The sequence below is a fragment of the Mycetomoellerius zeteki genome, unplaced genomic scaffold (assembly GCF_001594055.1).
Source record: "Mycetomoellerius zeteki isolate Tzet28-1 unplaced genomic scaffold, Tzet1.0 scaffold570, whole genome shotgun sequence".
In the NCBI taxonomy this organism is placed as follows: Eukaryota; Metazoa; Arthropoda; class Insecta; order Hymenoptera; family Formicidae; genus Mycetomoellerius; species Mycetomoellerius zeteki.
Window position 1 is genome coordinate 75,454 of NW_017257578.1, and position 5,726 is coordinate 81,179.

At 39.3% G+C, this 5,726-nt stretch overlaps 1 pseudogene; it reads right to left on the reverse strand.

Moving 5' to 3' along the window:
• Nucleotides 1–1,191: 1,191 nt before the first annotated feature.
• Nucleotides 1,192–1,836, reverse strand: LOC108728008 (putative uncharacterized protein FLJ37770; annotated as a pseudogene).
• Between the last annotated feature and the right edge of the window lie 3,890 nt (nucleotides 1,837–5,726).

The window sequence follows — 5,726 nt, forward strand, 5'->3', positions numbered from 1 at the left end:
CACAATGGTCTGCCATACTTTCTCATTAATCTCATTGCTAGCGATTCAGTAGTCTTCCAAGGCACTAACTGAGGTGCCGCACGCTTGCGACTCATTACATATATTTCATTTGCGATCCTTTGTCTACCTCCTGTTAGATCACACTTTGTGATCGCAGTATCGGTGACGTGTCACCGATCTCTTCCTAGAAAAATATTGTTATCGACGCTTCTCTTAACGCGACATAACATCGATATTACGGTTCTTCCCAGAAACCAAAACCAAAATAGTAGTACATATTGAAGACAACCGAGGCAATTATATGTCCATGGCTGATACAACGTGGTCGGCAATACTAGAACAGCGTGAGAACATGGAAGAATTTTTACAGTCAACATCACAGATTACATCGTGGGAGATTCATGATCTTATTGTGGAAATTGTAAAAATACGAAATGAAAAAGGAATAAAATTCATATCGCGCGATATTCCTATGTACATGAAACCTTCAACCGTATTGTTTATGCTGGATCTCGAACATTGCATTGAGCATGCGAGGCACTGGATGGTGTAGAATGTATGAGGGCAAGAGTCAATAAATTTTTATAAAAACATAGTAAAACACATTTTTTTATCGATTCATTTTTATTTCTCAACATAGAATCTCCTTTCAGCTCGATACACTTGATCCAATGATTCTTCATTTTTTTCAAGCCGTCCGAATAATATGATTTGTCCAACCCTTCAAAATAAGCTTCTGTTTCGGCGATGAGCTGCTCTCTGGTGGTGAATCTCTTTCCTCCGAACCATTTCTTCAGGGTTGGAAATAGGAAATAGTCGCAGAGGGTTAAATCTGGCGAATATGCTGGATAGGGAAGCAATTCGTAGCGGAATTTGTTAAATTTGGCCATCGGTGCCAGGCACATGTGAACCCCTACATTGTCTTGATGGAAGAGCACTTTCTTCTTTGCCAAATGGGGACATTTCTTCTTTAAAATGTTGTTGAAACGGTTCAATAAGGCTGCGTAGTAATCATCATTGATCGTTTGCTTCGACGGAAGGTAATTGATATGAATTATACCGCGTGCATCCCAAAAAACTGTGGCCATCACCTTTCCGGCCGACTTCACGGTCTTCGCCTTCTTCGGAGCTGGTTCACGGTGAAGTCTATTGTTTTGACTGTTCCTTCGTCTCGTGTGTGAAGTAATGGATCTATGTTTCGTCCACAGTAATGAATCGACACAGAAATTCATCATTACTTTGAAACATCTCCAAACATTGTTTTGAAATCGTCACACGGTCGCGCTTATGGTCCACAGTGAGCAAACGCGGCACCCATCTTGCCGATAGCTTTTTTATACCCAATTGTTCGTGCAAAATTGAAATCACTATGTCACATGATATGCCTGTGGCCTCAACAAGCTCGCGCACTTTCACTCGTCGATCAGTCAAAACAATATCGTGGACTTTATCGATGATTTCTGGCGTAGTAGCCTCAATTGGACGTCTCGAACGAGGTGCATCACATATGGATGTACGACCACGTTTAAATTTATTCACCCAATTGTATACAGTCGCAAATGCTGGTGCAGATGTGCTATGAACATTATTCAACTCGGCTTTGATTTCTTTCGGCGTTAAACCTTTCATGTAGATGTTTGATCACTGCACAAAACTCGTTTTTTTCCATTTTGCAAAAAATACAAAGGTTGTTCGCTTTAATCGTCTACAGAAATGAAACCACGCGATGAATTCCACTCAAAATTTGACAGTAATCAGCTGAAAGCTACTTGTCAAAAAGTAATGTGACATGACACTGCGAGTGCCCTCTGATAGATTTTCTAAGAACTTATTGACTTGCCCTCGTATGTAAAGTTGATGAAAAATTTCAATAATTTATGACTATTATCCTCCAAAATTCTATTAATAATAAATGTGATGCGTTAAAAAAATTGCCTGAAATTTATGATAAAACTTCAGTCGCAGAATGTGAATTACTAATGCATGCTATTGATGAAATTGTAGACGGTGCAAATTATAAACCTTATCATTTTTAAAGTAAGAAATAAATGTTTTGTAAAAAATATACAATATAATACTTAAATATATTACTCAATTTTTAAAATTATTTTTAGTCTCCTTTTTTCCCCTTGCCTCTATTCAACGGTTTTTTGAAGAGGGCGGCAGCCTGTGACGCATTTTGGAGAGGGTGCTAGCCTTTGTTACCGCGACGCATTTTGGGGAGAGGGCGGCGGCGGGGCCCAGGAACACCATCATGGCGCGTATCAATGATATCACTGTTTATGTAAACAGCGATACTGTCGATCCTGGGACCTTCCCCGCGTTGTCCCCACCCTTCCCCCCCGCACCTATGAATACCTCTTGTGCCCTGCTCCCCCCAGAGAACCTAAGTTAAGACCACCTTAGTATACCTACTAATGGCTACGTTTACATCGTGCGTTTAGTCCGCGACCTATACGATAGATGTCTTTGTTTAACTTACAGGATAAACAAGGATAGGCCGCGGACTAAGCGTACGGTGTAAACGTAGTCAATATCCCCTTCGTAAGTTAATATTAAGTCAATTATTGTTAGTTATAAGCTTACTAGCCTCAGGCTACTCTTTTGTCTATCGTAAACGTTTATGTTTAAGTTAATAACAAGTGTATCAATCTGAGTGATTAATATGAATAAATTGCATTGAATTTCGTGTATCCGATTGTTGTGACTAATCAGTGATTCTAGATAATTTTGTGTACCCCTTTTTGATTTCCCTTTATCATCTTTCTGTCACTGATATCCTCATATTTCTTTCTTTATTTATTTCCCCTCTCTTTCCTTCCTTCCCCTTTCATTTCTTTTATTTTTTTCTTCCTCTCTTTCTTTCTCTATGCTTTTCCACTGCTTGATGTGTCGATGAGCTGAAGCCTTAAACTGGGCGAAGACCGATACGTTGCGGATCCGAGGACCAGTGCGTTCTAGATATTTGTCCTATGAAGACCGTGCGCAACCCTTCATTGCCTATCTCCCTATCTCTCTACCCCTCTCTCTCTCTCTCTCTTTCTCTCTCTCTCTCTATATATATATATCTTTCTTTGTTCCCTTTCGTTAATTGCTTAATGAAACGAGATTCAATCTACGACCCCTCACGACGACTGCCTAGACGCGTGACAATTGGCTCTGCCAAGTGCTTCGCGGAGTGCGATTGTCGAGACGGTTGACACCTCCTCTCTTATGAAGAATATCATTTTAGAAGTATTGGGAAACCCGTTAAATAACGATGAAGATCTAATCCCTATAATCCACACTATTCGACGTCTCATAAACCCCTCTTATCCTCTAATCTTTCCTCCCTCTATTGTCGAGGATCTGAATGATGTTGATGATTTAATCAGAAAAGAGATATTTATTGCTATTTTCGAGATATTTAAAACGACCTACTAGATGAAACTGATTTAAGTGTAGATGTAACAGAAGATTTAATTGAGTCTCTTGATTTAAGACAATCCTTGAATAATACGCGCATAACGATCACAGAAGTCTGTAATTGTTTAGCTAATATCGAGCTCCCTGAATTAATACTATTGATCTTTATAATTCTTTCACTCTAGTGCCAAATCTGCAAGAATTAAATTCTCGTAAAGGAAATAATATCATATCGTGATTGATTAATGAAATATGATCCTCTCCCGATCCTCCACGGACCGCGTGATCCTGATAGCGAAACATCCGAAAGGTCATAATACAAATATATGTGTCATCTTTCTTACTTTTCTATATGCTGAAAGCTTAAAGCTTCCGGGATCATTATTAAATTAACTGATCGCGACTTATTGACGTCACGATTTCATTTCTTTAAGTCATGGCATTTTGCCCCAATCAAGTAAGATAATTATGCACATACGATCATCAATTATAACTCATCACTAACAAACTTCCTTTATTAATTAGATGGTATACATATCCGCTAAAACAGTGCGGACAGTAAACCAGAAGAAATCTCATTAGCCGTCGCGCGCGCAATTTCTTACAATTTCAATCCTTGGTTTAACAATTTAGTCGCGTCTGACCAAGTACTAAATTTGTGTCACGCTCTACTGTTTGAACGAGGAGAACGTCTCTTACCTCCCGTTCCCCAGTTAAGCATCATTCACAATCTCCTTTCATCACCCAACTCTGAATTTGAATCCAATCAACCAGCATCCGTGAATCAAATTAACGCAGAGCCCGAAGTGATCATTATCGACTCTCTTATAGAAACGATTATTTTGACTAGTGATTCAGATGAGATCGCTGAATCTAATGAAATTATTATAGAACGCGATTTAACAGAAAGATTATTTACCGAGAACTTTACGAACTTTCATCTATTAACGCTCTTCTAGCCGAAAACCAAATTGCAGAATTCGAGAATTTCTTTACGACTTTCGACAAGGAAATCCCTAACTACTAAAGTAAATCTTAATATTGTTTTTTATTATACTTAATGCTGAAATCTCGTTTACGTCTCCATGCTTTGATATATAAAAATAATCAACGTTATGTCTCATTCTATTATCAAGGCTCATATTTCATTGTAACCAATATTTTCCTTGCTTCGTTTTTATTAATATAGATTGTACATTATAGTCAGTATCACTTCATCATAAAATATTATGTACTCAGTTATCCATAATATAATCATCTTCTACAATAAAGTTAATAAGTGAATAAAAAGAATATTAATGAATAAATAAACAATAAAATTTATTACATATAATTTATTTGTCGCCCTCCTCACGATCCTTTCATTTGGCGATCGATCTGAGCTCTCGGCACCCCAGGGTATTTCCGCATAGGTAGCCCGAAATAAATAGAGAGAACTCGCTTCTCACAATCGAAGTTCGTGGAACAAGCGCGGAAGGTAATATTGTGTTAAAAATTGGTGGCAATGGTGGGATTTACCTCTCATTGCTCCTCCAAGACGTAACAGTCGGAGTTGAACTTGGAGCTTGTTGTTTAAGTGGCATTATGACTCGTTCGATAGATTCCAGGGTACGCACGCGTCCAACGAGGAATTGCTCCAGATCATCGAAGGAAGGCGGAGTAGATTTCGCGCCGAGAGCTGTTTCCCATCTTCAATGATTCGATGTCGAGTTTACGTACCATCATGAAGACGATGATGTGATCCTAGGATTTCACAGGACATTTGCGAGCTTCGAGGGCATCGAGCGCCTCTTTAACATCGCCAAGAAGACGCATTATTTCCGCAATTGCAGTTTTCAATTTGCGGATTACAAATAAGGCGGATAATTACGCGTCGATCAGAATCCGTTCCCTTCGATAACTATAGACGTGAAGAGGTCTCGAAAATGGCTCCACTGAGCGTAGTCACCAAAAAACTTCGGTAGATCGATGTGCGGTAATCGACGAGAGTGAGATCCGGTAGGCAAGTTAGTTGTGGTATTGATAAGGATTGTATTCAGCTTCATCTTGCGATCGAACTGATCCAGCATATCGAGCATAAATTCTTTATGAAATTTCTCTTCATAGAGAGAGTACATGTTTTCGGTAACATATGGAAGCTGCTCTATCTCGGCATGACGTGCTTTAAACCAGCTTTCATGATATGCGTTGAATTTTTCCCAGTTAGCCTTAAGAGCGCATATGCGACCGCGCCGCGAGTGATCTGTGAAGATCCGAGTTTGTTGAGATTGTCGAGAGAGCGAGAGATGAGCCCGAAGAGATCGTTCTGTCGAGCAACGTCG